This window comes from Danio rerio, chromosome 23 (genome assembly GCF_049306965.1).
Source record: "Danio rerio strain Tuebingen ecotype United States chromosome 23, GRCz12tu, whole genome shotgun sequence".
Classification (NCBI taxonomy): domain Eukaryota; kingdom Metazoa; phylum Chordata; class Actinopteri; order Cypriniformes; family Danionidae; genus Danio; species Danio rerio.
In genome coordinates, this window is record NC_133198.1 from 18,954,863 (window position 1) to 18,973,552 (window position 18,690).

Here is an 18,690-nt window from a genome sequence, read left to right on the forward strand (position 1 = left end):
TTGCATTTTAGAGTTATGATTGCGACAAGTTTCTTTTATAGCGAATGCCGTTTTGCATGAAAATAAATTCATTCATTAAGAGACCTCAATATTTCTGTAAGTGAACATGACAACGAGAGCAGCGAACCTCTTGAAAGCATATAGCAAGTATGGCACCTGTAGCCTACCTTCATTCTTGTTAAATAAGGATTAGAGAGCTTAGGTGCATGCATACACAGATCAAGATCAATTACAGAGATACAGCGCTAAATCGCATTATATACGATGATACATAAATTAATCGAATTATGCTTATTTAAGGAAAAGTTAAATTGTAATGATACCGAAATTGCAATATTGAACAGTTATGTCCATGAAAGAGACTACTATAAAGGGTCACATTAAGTGCATATGAAAGGCAACGATAAGCCATGGTTAAAGAGGCCGCAATAGACCTAGCTATATGGAAGAACCCGATGGACCATAGAAACTGGTAATCCAAGATGTCATGTAACGCGAAGTGCCATAAAACCCAACTGGACCACCACTACTAGTAGCTGCAAAGACAACACATGATGATTATTACTTGAAATGAAAGAAAATGTTTGAAACTTAAAATGTATGTATTGGACTCACGTTAGGCTGAACTATGTACCTGTAACATCTTGGTTTATTGAAACAGCATATTTGCTCAAGGAGTGAACTTGCACTGGTCTTACGGTTCGTTTACAATTATGCCATCGATTTGGTTCGACCCGATACTATGGTACGTCAGGGTGCATTGATGATGCTTTCCATACACGATTATATTTTAATTCATAGCACAACAAAAGTATAAATAGATTTATATTTGTACGTGTTATTAGTAATACGAGTTGTCATTTAATACGAACAGTCGGAACTGTACTCTAAAAAAAAAAAAAAACGAGCATGTACATGGCAACATTAGCATTCATAGCAAATAAACGAAAGTGAATGTTCTGCTCGCTTTAAGCTTTATCGAGTGAATTCGTGTTTTGTTTTTTTTTTTGTTTTATATACACACACATGTATATATTAAATAAAGAGTTTGTAAAAGACGTTTTGGCCCCAACAATCTTCCATAATGGCTCAACGCGTAAACTGTCCTCGGCGGAAAGGGCTGCGATTGGTTCTAACGGCTGGCGCTGTTCGCCAATGAGTGACACTGATAAAGTTTAGCGGCGATTACAGCGGATCAATGATAAACACAGAGAAAAACTCGCTATGTTATGGATTCACAAGTAAAGCTCTTTAACGGCCGTAAGGAGAGGAAACGTCACGTTAACAAGTCAAAGGGCAACAGTCTGAGAAATGGAGTTTATTTCTCAATCGCAGTGAAATGGAGGCTGCAAGTTACCTGTAACTCCGCGTCAGCGAAGGACTGCCCAGCAGACACTCGCACGGTAAATGATGCTCCATTTCTGTGGCTTAAGTTGCAGTGTTTTACAGAAGCTCTCGTTCGTCTTCCTACCATAGTATCCAACCGTGACAATGATCGGTTTTGATTTAAAGCTGAACCGATACCGAATTGTCTGCGTCTGCATTGCGGCTCTGGCTTTATGGTATAAGACTTGTTTAAAAAATGTGGATTCCAGCTAGGAAAACATTTAGAACGAAATGATGAGAGGCCATAACGTTAGATATGTGCTCTTTCAGACATTAACTTGCATATCATAATTCAGTGACTTCATATGACATTAATGAAACAAGAGTTAGACTTACCTCATGCAGACTATGTATACACGTAACGATTTAAGGTAATAAACACAGAGTATACCGAGATGCAATGGCAGATGAAGATGGCATGAAATCCCAATGAAGCAGATTGAGAGTGTTTAACCTGGCTGTTTTCGGTGAAATTCCATGTTCATTCTGGTCTCCAGCTATGAGGTACATTTTTGCGAGTAGGAGCTAACATTAGAAGTGCTAAAAGCTAGTAACCTTAACCTGATGCAAGGATATTTAAATGTACGATCGGCGGATAACGAAAGCGAAATGGTGAAATCAATCAATAGCGAAAATGAAGTGATTGACGAAGCTGTTAACCTTCAACTTTGAGCTGTTACGTGAACACGAACAGAGAAATGAACAAACTTGTGAGACGTAAACGACGTTGGCATTCCAAACTTCCACACCGTGACCGAAACTTCCGCAACGTCACCTGAATATAGCGAAACAGATTGTTTAGATGAGCTTGTATATATGGCTTGCTTGTTATAGGCTGATGAGATAATTATTATGAATGACGTGACATCTCAGTCTTCCTGGTAGAACCTTCGCTAAAGCTTTCATTCCTGAAAATCGCAAGGTGGTTGTGTGTAACACTGCTTCTAAGGAGAGCAGATCATTATTGGATCGCCTACTTAAGTTTTCTGACTGGTCAAGAGTTGTGAAGGCAGTTGCTAGACTGAAACGTAAAATCAAAGAATTCACAGGGGTAAAGCAACCAACAAAAGAAAGTACAAGTCTGGAACAAAGGAAAGACGCAGAACTTTTCATCATTAAACTGGTTCAAAAGGATGCATTCTCAGATGAGATAAAGTGTTTGAAACTAAAGAAAAGAGTTGCCAAGACTAGAAATTGTAGGCTGTATAAGTTAAACCCATTGTTGCATCCTTTGAAGTTGCATCCTTTTTCATCGTCTGCGAGTTGGAGGGCGTTTAAGTCAAGCTATGTTGCATCCATATGTCAAGCCTCCGGTAATACTTCCTAAGAACAGCCATATGTCAGCCTTGCTTATCAAGCACTTTCATGAAAAGGTACATCATCAAAGACGTGGAATGACAATGAACGAATTGCGAGCTAATGTATGGTGGATTCTGGGATGCTGCAGTGCAGTCTCATCACACATCTTTAAATGTGTCAAATATAGAAAGTATAAAAGACCTGCAGAAAACCAAAAAATGGTTGACTTACCGCAAGATAGAATGGAAACAACTCCACCTTTTACTTACGCTGGTATTGACTGCTTTGGTCCAATTTATATCAAAGAAGGGAGAAAGGAGCTCAAGAGGTATGGACTGTTGCTTACTTGTTTATGTTCAAGGGCCAATCACATAGAGATGATTGATGAGTTGACCACTGATTCATTTATCAATGCTTTAAGAGCTTTCATTGCAATAAGAGGAAATGTTCGTCAGTTAAGGTGTGACCAAGGAACCAATTTTATTGGAGTGAAAAGGGAGTTTGCAGAACTCATGAAAGGTATGGATCAAGAAAAAGTTAAAGCTCTAGGGTGTGAATTTCTTATGAATCCTTCAGCAGCAAGTCATATGGGAGGAGTCTGGGAAAGGCAAATAAGAACCATAAGAAGTGTTCTTACTGCTGTTCTTAATCAGTCTGCACAGAGGCTTGACAGTACCTCTCTAAGGACATTTTTATATGAGGTTATGGCTGTTGTTAATAGCAGACCACTCACCACTGAACATTTGAATGACCCATTTGGACCTGAACCCTTAAATCCAAACCACATTCTTACTATGAAGTCTACTATCATTCTTCCTCCACCAGGACAGTTTACAAGAGAAGATCTTTACCTGCGAAAGAGATGGCGCAGAGTACAGTATTTGTTAAATGAATTCTGGACTCGATGAAAAAGGGAGTATCTTTTAAACTTGCAGCCAAGACAGAAGTAGCACAAGAATCAAAGGAATTTAAAGGTTAATGACATTGTCCTTTTTCAAGATGATCTTGCACCACGTAATGAATGGAAGTTGTCCAGGGTCAGATGGTAGAGTGAGAAAATTAAAATTGATGGCTAGTGATACCACAGTTGTCAAATTTAAACCCATAACTAAAACCGTACTTGAAAGACCTATACACAAAGTGGTTGTTTTGCTTGAAGCTGATTAAGAGTGTGAAGATTAAGTAATTAAGTAAAAAATGTAAATCATTGACATTCTTGCAGTCTGAGAAATCTCACATTGTGCGATTTGGTGGGAGTGTAACTGTTTGCTGTTACTTTGCATATTATGCATATAAGTTTATGTTTTCAAAGATAATTTTTTGTTGTTGCGAAAATAAGTTACATGCATTATTTGTGAATTTATTTGGTTTGGGGCTTTTATTTTGAAATCTCTGCGGCTGTATAAAATGGCTGACTGGCCATGAGGTCATCACTTCCTGTTAGCTAGCAATCGGCAAGCATGAGTTGTTTGCATGTGCTCTTCAATGGATTGACTTCAACAAGGACTTTAAGTGATTTAAGGAGCATTCAGGACAATTTCTTTCATATAACATGCAGCCAACAAGGTATTTTGCTTTATATTTGTATGTTGTGTTTGAAGTTTCTAAAGTTTGTTTACATATTTTTTGATTTGTATTAAGTACATTTGTTTTGTATTCACGGTGTATTTGGGGGGAAAAAGCCAACAAATAAACCAGTAACATGGAAACCATTTGTGCTAGCGTATGCTTGAGGGAACACACCCCTTTCCTTGAGGGGATTCTTGGATTACTTAAGGTTTGAGAAATGTTCAGGGCGATTCTGCTTACCCAGATCAGCCTGTAACATGGAGAATACGCTCCATGTTATGTATATTTTGAAGTCAGGTATGCATCTTTTCATTTTGGATTTGTCTTTGATAATTTGATGTCTTGTATTGATCGTTTATGAATTGACTGAATGAATTGACATAATACATAATACCTGACTAATAAATTGTTATGTTTTGAATTATTCAAACAGTTATTATCACTGGTAAATGTTGTCCATAGCACTACAAGCCCCTGTACAGGTTAGCAACGGAATAAAACATGTTAGACGGAGCAGCGTGGCGCGCTATACAATGTTGTTAGAAATCCGACTAACACATTGGCATTAATTCAAGTATACTTAGACTGTAAAAGGCCAACTATGAGTTTTCTATTTAGAACAACAAAATATTGTTGAAACTAATCTAAATGTGGGTATTTAGGCCTTCATCTACAAACGTATAATCATGTGCGATTACTATTAAAATACTTTGTCTTGATTTAGGAGATAACAGATCTATGGGGACCACATAAAAATCTCCTAAATAGAGTAAGTAGGGTTCTGCCTTTTTAGGAGAGTGGTTACAACTCTGTTTAATGACCAAGACTGACAAGACTGTATTAAGAGATTGTATACCCGGCCGGTGCAAGACTCTGGATGCTATAGGAATCTGAATAAATGAGAATAAGGTATAATAACAAATCGAAAGAATATTCATTCATAATCTAAAATAATGTGAAAGGAAACAAAATAATCTTCTCAATGTTTTATAATTAGAGTCAGATAAAACGAGGATAAATATATTAATATTCTAAACCACCTCATACTAAAATTGGAGTCAGATATGAGTTAAGTTTAATATAAATCAACATTGTGCACTGGAAAGACCGAACATGCAGTGAACCTTCATCCACCATTGGATGCCATCATTGGACCAACTGGCTGGACCCTACAGTAGCCAAAATAAAAAAAAAAACTTGTGTCACAACAAATAGTTGAAGATTCCAACTAAAGCAGACTCTGACCTCCATCATGGTTACTTCAAATAAACAACAGAAAATGTCATTAAGAGCTTTTGTTCATGTGACAGAAATAAAGTCAAAGGTCAATAATAAGTGAAGTTCCTGATGTTTGTGGAGTTGTTTAATGATCTCTGCTGATATCTTGAGAATACATTTTTAATGAGTATTGTTTTTTTTACTTTTATGAATTATTATTTTTATTTAGATTTTTTTTCAGGTCTTTTTTTTTTTGGTTTTGGCTGTAATTTGTGTTCTGAGTGTTTAACTCTCTGTAGTGAGGACACTAGTGAGAATTTTGCTCTGGGATTTAAGGGGTTAAATGTGTTCGATGAAAAATACAGACTGTGGAATGTATTTTTAACAGAAATATTCTGTAAACTGAATCTAGGAATGTAAAATTTTGAAAACAGTAGATTACTGGAAACCACAGCTGCTGGTATTTTACCGTAAAATCAAGAAGAAAAAACAGCAGAATACTGTAAAACGTTTTTTGTGTCACCATTGTGGAGGATAGTAGCATCTGTGTGCTAGTCCGGGATGAACTAGGAGTATATGATGTTGTGCTGCATCGTCTTTTGTTTAAAGGTAACTGTGTAGTTGCTAATACAATTCAATTCAACTTTATTTGTATAGCGCTTTTACAATATAGATTGTGTCAAAGCAGCTTCACATAAATGGTCATAGTAACTGGATCAGGGTAGTTCAGTTTTTAGTGTTTAAGTTCAGTTCAGTTTAGCTCAGTTCAGTGTGGTTTGAAATCATTACTGAGATTCCAAACACTGAAGAGCAAATTTATCGATGAGTAGCTTTTCAGATCCTGAACCATGCAAGTCAGTGGCGACAGCGGAGAGGGGAAAAAAAAACTTTACCAATAGGAGAGTGAAGAAAAAAAAACTTGAGAGAACCAGACTCAGTTCGGCACGACCATTTTAATTTCTCTGCTGGCTAAAAGTCTTGTGCAGAGCTGCAGTCTCAGCAGTGGGCTGGAAGCTGGCCTCAGCAAAGACTCATCTGTCCCTGGAGCGTCACTGGAATCAGCCTCATGCTCTCCACTCCCCTATGACCAACAGCGCAGCAGCAGCTCAGTATACGGCCTGGTCCCGGTTATGGACACCTTGGGATCATCTCGTCGCTGGTCTTGGGTCCAATTAGTGACCCTGCATAATCTGAGGACCTCGGGATGAGTATCCCCTGGTGGAAATGGAGAATAAAGAGAATAATTAGTGTAGCTGCTGTTCATAGTGTATATAATCAAGATGTAGAAACTTGTGTGGAAACCTGCACCAAGTGATGCATTGAGTGTATGCTTTACTAAACAGATAGGTCTTTAATCTAGTTTTGAACTGAGATAGTGTTTCAGAGCATCGGACATTATCAGGAAGGCTATTCCAGAGTTTAGGAGCCATAAAGGAGTTGCTTACTCGACTTTGCTATTCTAGGCACTACCAGAAGCCCGGAGTTTTGAGATCTTAAAGAGCGAGCTGAATTGTAGCGAGACAGAAAGTTGGTTAGATAAACAGGAGCTAGATTATTTAGAGCTTTATAGGTGAGAAGTAATATTTTAAATTCAATACGAAACCTAACAGGCAGCCAGTGTAAGGAGGATAAAATTGGGGTGATATGATCATATTTTCTAGACCTGGTAAGAACTCCGGCTGCTGCATTTTGTACTAATTGAAGTTTGTTAATAGAGGATGCTGGGCAGCCAGCAAATAGAGCATTACAGTATTCCAGCCTAGAAATCATGAAAGCATGGACTAGCTTTTCTGCATCTGAGATGGATAGCATACTTCGTAATTTAGCAATATTTCTCAGATGAAAGAAGGCAGTTTTTGTGACATGGGATATATGATTTTCAAAAGTTAGATTGCTGTCTAATATGACACCCAAATCTTTTATAGTAGAGCTAACGCTAACTTTGTATCCCTCTTATTGTAGATTGAGTTGCGAGATCTGCTGTGTACAGGATTTAGGCCCAATAAGTAATAATTCTGTTTTGTCTAAGTTTAAGAGAAGGAAATTGTTGGTCATCCAGTCTTTAATGTCTTTGATACACTCAGTTAGACAGCTTAGACAGTTCAGAGATCTCATCAGGTTTAGTCGAAATATATAATTGAGTATCATCTGCATAGCAGTTAAAGCTGATCCCATGTCTTCTAATAATGTCTCCCAGTGGTAGCATGTAAATTGTAAACAGCAAAGGGCCTAAAACTGATGCTTGAGGCACCCCATAATTTACTGGGCTGACTTGTGAAGGCTGTCCATTAATATTCACAAACTGGTAACGGTCAGTTAAATATGACTTAAACCATTGTAGAGCTTGTCCCTAGACACCTGTAGACTTTAAGTGATTTATGAGGATATTGTAGTCAATAGTGTCAAATGCCACACTAAGATCGAGTAGAACTAATAGCGAGATGCACCCTTGGTCAGCAGCTAAAAGTAAATCATTGGTTATTTTCACTAATGCGGTTTCTGTACTGTGATGAGCCCTGAAACCTGACTGAAACACTTCAAATTATTGTTTGTCTGCAGAAAGGAGGATAATTGAGTAGAAACAACTTTTTCTAGTATTTTAGACATAAATGGAAGATTTGAAATAGGCCTATAATTAGCTAAGTTGTTGGGGTCCAGTTGCGGTTTCTTAATAATAGGCTTAACAACAGCTAGCTTGTAAGAGTTTAAAACATGGCCTATAGATAAAGAAGAGTTGATAATGTTAAGAAGAGGTTCTCCTATAGCAGGCAGCAATTCTTTCAGTAATTTTGTTGGAATTGAGTCCAGCATACACGTAGCTGGTTTAGAGCTATTTATAAATTTATCTAGCTCTTCCTGTTCTATGATTTTGAAGCACTGTAGGTTATTATTATGATGATGATGATGATGATGATTCAGTGAAATATCTATAGGATTTGGAGTATAAGCCGGTGCAGAAAGTTTAGCATCTCCTATTTACTGTCTAAAGTCTTCTATTTTATCACTGAAAAAATTGATGAAGTCATCACTACTAATTTGAGGTGGATTTTGTTCCAAGGATTATTTGCTAATTTAGCAATGGTGTTAAATAAAAATCTAGGATTGTTATGATTATTTTCTATCAGTTTGCGCAGGTGCTCGGCCCTGGCAGATTTTAGAGCCCTCCTATAGCTGGACATACTGTCTTTGTACGCAATTCTACAGACCTTTAAATTAGTTTTTTTCCATTTACGTTCCAGGACACGGGTTGCTGTTTTGAGAGCGCAAGTATGACTATTATACCATGGTGTAGTTTTATTCTCTCTAGCCTTTTTTATTTTAATGGGTGCCACAGTATTTAGTGTGCTAGTAAAGATGGCATCCATACTGCTGGTTACTACATCAAGGTCATTTGAGTTTGCGAGTGCATTACTAAATAGAGAAAGATCAGGCAAGTTATTTATAAATTCATCTTTGGTTGACGGAGCTACAGTTCTACTAGGGCGAAATATTGGAGCAGGTTTGCTAATTTCAGGTAAACACAGCTTATATAGTAAGAGGTAGTGGTCTGTAATATCATTACTTTGTGGTATAATGTCTACATCAATGACCTCAATTCCATAAGACAGAATTAGATCTAATGTATGCTTTAAGCGATGGGTTGGCCCACAACGGTTTGCTTTGCTTTATCCCAAGCGAGTGTAGTAAATCCATAAATGCGAACCCTAATGTATCGTTAGCGTCATCTATGTGGATGTTAAAGTCACCGACAATTAGTATTTTATCAGTTTTGACTAGTAAGTCAGAAATAAAATCAGAAAACTCTTTTAGAAAATTGACATAGGGTCCTGGCGGTCTGTATATAGTGATTAAAGTGAGAGATAACATAGGTTTTTGCATAGTATCTGGAAGCTGGACATTAAGCGATAATACTTTAAAGGAGCTAAGTCCGTTTCTCTGATTAACATTAAGGAAAATCACTAAAGATTGATGCAACTCCACCACCACGACCAGTTTGACGAGCCTCATGTTTATATAAGAATCCTGGAGGAGTTGCTTCATTTAAGCTAATATAGTCATTTTGTTTCAGCCAGGTTTCAGTGAGACAGAGTGCTTTAAGATTGTTATCTGTTATTATTTCATTTATGATAAGTGTTGAAAATCTGTTTGCTAATTATAAACACATGAACACATTAGTGCATTGAATGACTTTACGTTTTTATGCACTAAGCTACATTTTTGTGATCTGAACATTGTATCAGTTCATGAAATACGGTTATTTTCCGTTTATTTAAACAGTTCTACCAGAAAGACTTTAGGAGTCAGACAAACGTTTGAACATTTATTGTTAATTATTTGCATGAATGAGAGTTCATTACAGTCCTTTCACAAAGTTCTTTGGCGTAAGCCCCGTCTATAGTGCAGAATTCTGGATGAGCTAGCAGATCCTGCCTGAAGATGAAGGCAGGGCGAAGGCAACCCCCTGAGTGGAGACGAGGCCGACCTGGTAGTGGTGGTGATGGGGAGGATGGAGGGAAACTTCCGCAACGTCACCTGAATACAGCGAAACAGATTGTTTAGATGAGCTTATATACATGGCTTGCTTGGTTGTTATAGGCTGACGAGATCATTATTATGTATGACGTGACATCTCAGTCTTCCTAGCAGAACTATCGCTAAAGCTTTCATTTCTAGCAGAAAGACTTTAGGAGGCAGACAAACGTTTGAACATTTATTGTGAATTGTTTGCATGAATAAAAGGTTGTTACAGTCCTTTCATAAAGTTATTTGGCGTAAGCCCTGTCTATAGTGCAGAACTCTGGATGAGCTGGCAGATCCTGCCTGAAGATGAAGGCAGGGAGAAGCCAACCCTAAAAGACAAAACTTAGGGTTCAGTTTTGTAGCAATCCTAAAACAGAGAATGACAATAGATGAGATAGCTTACATTTGTATATTCATGCAAATCACATAAGGAAAAAATGAAGATAAAATAATGCCCTGATGGGCAGAGAGGTTTATAAGAGATCCAACATGAAGATATAAACGAAACACACAATTAGGCTAATATATGCGAGAAGCCTCAATGAAGATAAGAGAGAGCTTGCCCCGATGGATAGAGGAGAGAGAGCGTGCCCTGACAAGCATAAGAGAGAGAGCGTGCCCTGACGAGCAAAGGAGAGAGAGAGAGAGAGTGCCCCAACGGGCGGAAAAGAGTGTGCCCTGACGAGCAAAGGAGAGATAGAGAGTGCCCCAACGGTGGGAAAAGAGCATGCCCCAACAAGCAAAGGAGAGAGTGCCCCGACGGGCAGAGGAGATAGAATGAGAGAAAGCCCCGACGGGTAGAGGAGAAAGAGAGAGTGTCCCGACGGGCAGAGGAAAGAGAGAGAGTGCCCCGACGGGCAGAGGAGAGAGAGAGTGATCCAACAGGCAGAGAAGAGAGTGCCCCGATGAGCAGAGGACAGACAGAGTGCCCCGACCGGCAGAGAAGAGAGAGCGTGCCCCGAAGATCAGAGGAGAGAGAGTGTGCCCCGACGGGCCGAAGAGATTGAGAGCGTGCCCCGATGGGCCAAAGAGATTAAGAGCATGCCCCGATGTGTAGAAAAGATTAAGAGTGTGCCACGACGGGCCAAAGACATCGAGAGTGTGCCACGACAAGCTAAAGAGATTGCGAGAAGGAGCCCCGTTGGACTTGCTGTGCGAGACGGAGCCCCCTTGGGCTTGCTGTGTGAGACTGAGCCCCCTTGGGCTGACAGAGTGCTGTTGGGCTTGATCAGGGTTACATTGTATGAAACCCATGAAATTGACAATCTGTTGTGATTTACGACAATTGATGTCTAGCTGTTTAGAAAATCGGAGTTAACATTGAATCCCCTGAATTATGATTGGGTCCTGTCTGAGGATAACAGTAGGCAATGACTATCCCCAAAAATAAAATACCCAACAGTTAGGATTTTCCTTGTTGGGATTTTTATATAGTCGATAAGTTGTAGTGCAGGCCTGTCCTGTTGATGTTTTTATATGGTTGCTTTCATTGCTTTCATTCTCCTAAAAATGTGATAGCAATATCAGTTAGCTTGCTCTGCAGTCACTTTCTACACGCTACTCTCGTACATGAGAGAGCAGAGACAGCAGTGCGTTAAGCTAAACAGAACTTGGGGGTTCAGGTTATGAAAGTTTTAGTATGGTATAATTTAGAGCTGCATAATAAATAAAAAAAAAAAGATGGCGATCTCGATTCGACCACCAAAACTCTTAATCCAGCATATCTACGATTCCGCCAATCATATTTTCATGAGTCTTTTCATTGTTTCACACACGTTGCTCAGTGACATGGACACCTCCAAATTATGTTAAAGGAGTCACATACTGCATTTATAAGGGTATAATTCACCCAAAAAAAATTTTTTTTCTTCATATAATGTATTCGCGGCCAGGAAATCACACTTGACGTGAGCTGCTGACTCCGGGTGCACGCCCTACTTAATGATAGACGTGTGTTTGTCTACTTTAGTGAACAGAACCTGCATATGCTGTAAGTAACAGGTAATAAAGTTGTAAATAATATTCAGTTTGTGGCACAGAGTGATTGTTTGAGAGCCGCTCGCGACGTATGAACAGCATTTTGCAGTGAAAATGAAACCGATAGCTTGAACATCATTTAAATAAACATATCGCATTTTAGAGTTATGATTGCGACAAGTTTTTTTCTTTCACAGCGTACACAGAGTTTTGCATGAAAATAAATTAATTCATTATGAGATCTCAAGATTTATCTGTACAGGGCTCGAAATTAACCTTTTTGCTTGGTAGCACCGGTGCTCCTAACTTTAAAAATGTAGGCGCATCAGCCAAAATTTTGTCGCACCCACCAATTATAAGCACTGTTACTTCAAGTTTTATACAAACATATTTATTGTATTTCAAATCAACACTAATCAAACTAACAAGCAGTAAAAAAAAGTAATATGTATATGCAAGCGTGAGGAAAATATGTCTCAATGCAATCCAGTTATCACAAGAAAATATATTTTTATAACATAACTGAGTGACAAAAGCATACACAGAGCGCTCACCGGCCCTGCACACACTGCTTGACATGAATCTGTTAACGGTATACAGTAACTGTGCTGTTCTCACAAGTGCTGTCTGATATTGCACTGATGTTTTTTACACATACTGTACCTTATTATATGCATACATGTTAATAGCAATACAGGTCTTCTTTTTTTTTTTTTTTTTTTTTTTTTTAGAAGTAGCAATGTTAGTTTACTAAGCGCAAGCCCTTTTGTGATGGTGTACGTGGTGTTAAATTTGACATATAGCTGCCCCTTGCACGGCGGACAGCATCTGGCGATTAAATGAAGCATTAAACAGAAGCTCTCGTTGTAGATGTGGCAAACAGTTACCTGAAAACTCCATCCCACAGACTTTACATAGCGGACTTGAAACCAATGGAAGACTTCTACTCTTGGAAAAGTGTAGATGGTGGATTAACAACATTCAGCACATGATCACTAGTAAGATGTGTCATTATTTGTAACTAGATGGTTTCTAAAACTAAATATGTCATGTTTATCTTCATTCTCATCTTCAGCGCTTTACAATTTTTTGCGGTAGTAGATCTCAGTCATCGGAAGCCAGAAGGCGCTGAGTGATTGACAGCTGATATTAACCAATCATTCGCGTTCAGTGCTAGAGCAGTGGTGGGCCAATAAGAAGAGCGCGAAGACGGGGCAAGCATTACGCTCTTGGCTTTGTTTACAGCAGCAAGTTGACATGACAACTGTTTTAAACCATTCCTGAGCGCTGCGTTTTGCGTTTCATGTGCAAAGACCTTAGAGATGCATTCTGCGTGAATGTCTCTCGAATCCACGCATGTGCTGAACATTTTGCAGTAAACCTCACACACAACAATTTTGTGTGGTCGCAATTTCGTGCCCTGCTGTATGTGAAGGTATGTATGTGACCACAAGAACAGCAAACTTCTTGAAAGCATATAGCAAGTATGGCACCTGTAGCCTACCTTCATTCTTGTTAAATGAGGATTAAAGAGCTTAGGTGCATGCATACACAGATCAAGATCAATTACAGTGATAAAGCGCTTAATCACATTATATACGATGATACTTAAGTGAATTTAACTGTTTATGTAAGGTAAGGTTAAATTGTGATGATACCAGAGTTGCAATATTGAACAGTTATGTCCATGAAAAAGTGCTACTATAAAGGGTCAAATTAAGTGCAGGTGAAAAGCAATGATATGTTATGATTAAAGAGGCCACAATAGACCTAGCTATATGGAAGAAACCGGTGAACCATAAAAACTGGTAAGCCGAAATGTCATGTAACACGAAGTGCCATAAAATCCAACTGGACCACCACCAGTAGCTGCAAAGACAACACAGGATGATTGTTACTTGAAAGGAAATGTTTGAAACTAAGAATGTATGCATTGGACTCACATGCTAGGCCGACTATGTACCTGTTAGCTTGGTTCATTGAAACAGCATATTTGCTCAAGGAGAGAACTTGCACTGGTCTCACGGTTCGGTTACGATTATGCCATCTATTTGGTTCAACCCGATATTATGGTACGTCAGGGTGCATTGATGATGCTTTCCATACACGATTATATTTTACTTTATAGCACAAGGAAAAGTATAAATAGATTCATATTTACATGTATTATTCGTAATACAAGTTGTCATTTAATACAAACAGTCAGAACTGTACTCTAAAAAACTCGAGCATGTACATATAACAACATGAGCGTTAATAGCAAATAAACGAAGGTGATTGTCCTGTTCGCTTTATCGAGTGAATTCTGTTGCTCTGCAATTGGACTTCCAAAACGCTAGTTGGCAGTGAGGTGTTAATGTTCCGCTGTGTCGAGTTTCTTCGCAGGTTTTTTTGTATTTTATTTTTCCCTAAAAATTTACAACTGGCTCAAACTCAAAATATTTTTAATTATTTTTTTTAGGCAGGAACTGGGGGACGTGCAACAACTTTACCAACAATCGTGAGGTAAACACACAAAAAAAAAAAACACTTCCATTCGGAGCTTCTTCACGGGACTCCACACTTAAAAACAATCGCTCCATCAGGCTCGCGCAGCTCTCAGTCCCGCCCAAACTCATCAGCGCTACCAGGCCGACCAATCAAAGAGCTTGCGCTATTCATCGATGCAAGCTGTAGTTACTTTTTTTTTTATATAGAGTTCGTAAAATATGTTTTGGCCCCTAATGATACGATCCGGTGTTCCTGAGAATTCAGTTACCCTGTTGTACCGAAATCTGTGACCCATCGAAAACTGTGACCAGAGGGCGCTGTTCAGTAAAAATTTCACTCGGGAACGTGCTTGTTGTTCATGCACGCGACCGTTGTTGTCGCTGTTGTTGTCTCCTGATAGACTCGTAGGCAATTTGTGGGTTTCGTTATGACATAGTTTATGCATTTCAAAGTACTGACACATGACTGTAGATCGGCTTCACAGAATCGGAGGTAACATTCATAGCCATCTAAATATATGCCAGATTACAGTGTTTAAATTTAAGAAAGTCAGGCAATCTTCTTTTTATTTGTATAACATTTTGATCAGATTTTAGACTAATATATATTTTATATATTGTGTCTGGAATCTGAAATTCAGCTATTGAAATGCCATCCCTCTTTTATTTGTGTGAATAATAAAATAAATATTTTTGTTAAGTATACAAATAAAACATCTCAATAAATTAGAATGTCATCGAAAAGTTGATTAACTTTACTATTTCATATAATAAATAAACACTTGAAATATATATCAAAACTGTGTTGGAAATTCAGCCATAGAAAGGCCATCCCTCTTTTATTTGTGTGATTATGTTTAATAAAATTACTTTATGTAATGTCTTGTGTATCTAAAGCATATTGACCAGATATTGTTTTACAAATGCTGAAATTAATAGCAATAGGCCCTTCTTATTTTCATATGAATGATAATAATGCTTATTAAAATGACTCATGACGCTCCTCCATATGATCTGATTTTGAAATCTTTAGAAAGGTCATTGACTCTGACTGATAAAATATATGCCTACAGAATTCCTATTTTTCTTTTTCTCTAAGGATGCATTTTTGATGTCTTTGAGAAATAACAGGTCAAAATTAGCGAGTAGAGTTTATGCTATCTCACCTTCCCCTGCACTTTATAAAAAACGTCTTTTATTACAGTCAGAATACGATTGCATGATGAGACTTTGTTGAGAGAAGATTACACCAATCCAAGCAACGCTTTTTTGAACATGGTGATAAAGCAGGCAGACTTTTAGCGCAACAGGCCCGTGCTTCCAGTACTACTAGACAAATACATAAAATCAAATCCCCTAATGGCAGTTTTACTACTGATCCACCTGAAACTAACAGTCTGTTTGTTGACTTCTATATCAACCTTTATTCATCTCAACATTTATGAGCGTCTTTATCAAGTCCAAACCCTTTAGATAACTTGATATATCCCAAAATTGACATAGACATCTCTAAAAAGCTTGGCAACCCCATATCTCCGCAAGAAATCCATGATGCTATTAGGTTAATGCAAAATGGGAAGTCCGCAGGCCCGGATGGGTTTACAGTGGAATTCTAAAAAGAATACTTTAATAATGCCAGTATTAGTCAGGATGTACAAAAATTCTTTTCAAACAGGCCAATTACCCGAAACCCTTTATACGGCTTCTATATCACTACTTTTAAAAAACGATAAAGATCCCACAGCATGTGAAAATTCTTTGCTAAAAGTAGACTGTAAGATATTAGCTAAAATTCTCACCCTTTGCATTTAAGAAATAATGCCTCAAATTATTTAATTAGACCAAACAGGCTTTACCTTACAAAAACATTCTTTTTTTTTAACACTTGAAGATTACTTAATATAATTTCTCCCCCCTCAACCAGTACCCCTGAAATTGTACTATCATTAGATGCGGAGAAAGCTTTCGACCGCGTAGAGTGGGCATACTTCTTTTTTGCGTTAGAAAAATTTGGATTCGATCCTAACTTCATTTCCTGGATTAAACTCGCTTGTATACTCGCCGTTTCGCATCGATACACACCAACGGCAACCGCTCCTCACCTTTTTTCTTCACCGTGGGACACGTCAGGGCTGTCCACTCTCCCCACTATTATTTAATATTGCCATTGAACCACTAGCCATATGGCTTCGTAGCGATAATGCCTTCCAAGGCATTACTCGTTTTGAACAAGTACATAAACTCTCTCTTTACGCAGATGACTTATTGTTATATATTTCAGACCCCTTAGCCTCTCTTCCACCCATACTTTCAATTCTGGACTGGTTTGGTGCCCTTTCAGGATACAAGATTAATTTTCAAAAGAGAGAATTATTTTCTGGTTAAGCCCTCCCTTACTCTTCATTTCCTTTTAAGTTAGCTTCAGAAGGGTTTAAGTATCTTGGTATATTTATTTCAAGTTCTTTTAAAGACTTATTTCTTAATTTCATACCACTTTTAGATAAATGCAAATCTGATATAGCTTGCTGGAGTTCCCTCCCCCTTTCCATAATAGGTCGGGTAAATCTTATCAAAATGATAATTCTTCCCAAGTTTTTATACTTTTTCAACATATCACAGGCTCCATAAATAAATCGTTTTTTACTAACCTAGAGCAACTTTTGCGCGGGTTCATTTGGTGTAACAAACCAGCTCGTATCAGAAAGTCAGTTCTTCAGCTTCCCAAATCTGAAGGGGGTCTTGCGCTCCCAAATTTTCAATATTACTTTTGGGCTTGTAATATTGTCAAAATACTTTATTGGATTGGTCACAAAACTGGTGTTCCTGACCCACCCTGGACACATATAGAGTTATCTGCCTCTTTACATTGTCTACGTTCTAGAGTCTATTCCCAACTTCCCCTTGAAATACACAAAGCATCAAACAATCCAATAATTAATAACATTTTGAAAATTTGGCAGCAGTTTAGAAAACATTTTGGTCTTCATAGTGCCTCAATTCATATGCCAATCTCTAATAACCATTTATTCCCTCCCTCTACATTAGATTGTGTTTTTAATACTTGGTAAATGAAAGGCCTAGCCACTTTAAATGATCTGTATGATAACAATGTTTTCTCCTCCTTTTCACTCCTATCAACTAAATTTGATCTCCCCAACAACCATCTTTTCCGTTTCTTTCAAGTGAGACATTTTGTTCAAAAACTATTCCCCCATTTTTCTAATCGCTAATTCTTAACCTCAATCCAAGTCAAAGACAGCTGATAACTACAATTTATGTTGGAATAACTACTTTGCTTCCATCTCCAACTGGTTTACTTAAACAAACATGGGAGCAAGATCTGGGTAGCGAGATTTCTGAGGACCAATGGAAAGACATTCTTAGTTTAGTTCACTCTTCATCTATTTGTGCCAGACACGACCTACTACAATGTAAAGTACTTCATGGGACGCATTTCACTAATGCCAAATTTTCTAGAATATTTCCAGACAGAAGTGATGCCTGTAACAGATGTAAGCAGTTACCGGCCGGCTACCTTCACATGTTTTGGTCATGTTCAAAGATAACTTATTGGTCTAATATTTTTAAAATTCTTTCTCAAGCTCTTAATATAATCATCACTCCTGACCCTCTGACTGGCCTTTTTGGTTATCTTCCAACCCCAAATACACAAACATCACGCTGTGTCATTGCCTTTACCACCTTGCTTGCCAGGCACGCAATTCTCCTCAAATGGAAACATGTGTACCCTTCATCATCACAAAAACTGGATTAAAGAGGTTCTTTATTGCATCTATCTTGAGAAACTGAGACATTGTTTTAAAGGATCACTGAACTCCTTTAACAAAACATAATGTCTCATACTGTCAGTCATTGAGAACCTTAACATTTAAGGAACTCCTTACTAGAATTTCGAAAGGGAGAAAGAGAGACTTCTAGTTTTTAGTTTACATTTTTATCCTCTGTATTTACCCATATATTTATTTTATTTATAATTTTTTTTTCAAATGTCTTATTTATTTATCAGTGTCTTGATTCACCGTTACATGCTTATTGAAGGCCTCAGGAAATAGGGAGGGGTGGGAGATGGGAGGGATGGTGCATAGAAGGGGGTAGAAATGTGTAAGGTTGTTTTAAGAGTTCTAAAGATATCTTGTTTTTATTGCTATGTATTTCATGTCATCTCTTTGCTGATAGGACTTCTATTTTTCATATATATTTGTAAGTTTGT

General features: G+C 38.0%; 2 long non-coding RNA genes across 5 annotated transcripts in view; both read right to left on the minus strand.

The window, feature by feature from the left end:
- Positions 1–1,032: 1,032 nt before the first annotated feature.
- LOC141380469 (uncharacterized) lies at positions 1,033–2,118 on the minus strand. The gene is made up of 2 exons (XR_012398428.1): positions 1,917–2,118; positions 1,033–1,844 (listed from the first exon to the last, which is right to left on the minus strand). It is a non-coding gene; the product is annotated as an uncharacterized lncRNA (long non-coding RNA).
- A 3,984-nt stretch (positions 2,119–6,102) lies between these two features.
- Positions 6,103–18,690, minus strand: part of LOC137489108 (uncharacterized) — a 54,877-nt gene continuing 42,289 nt past the window's right edge. For 2 of the 4 annotated variants that reach the window (XR_011010407.2, XR_012398426.1), the window contains one exon: positions 9,781–10,005. This is a non-coding gene — a long non-coding RNA (uncharacterized lncRNA). Of the gene's footprint in view, positions 6,688–9,780; positions 10,006–18,690 lie in introns of those variants that run through there. The other 2 variants (XR_012398427.1, XR_012398425.1) reach the window with 2 other exon arrangements.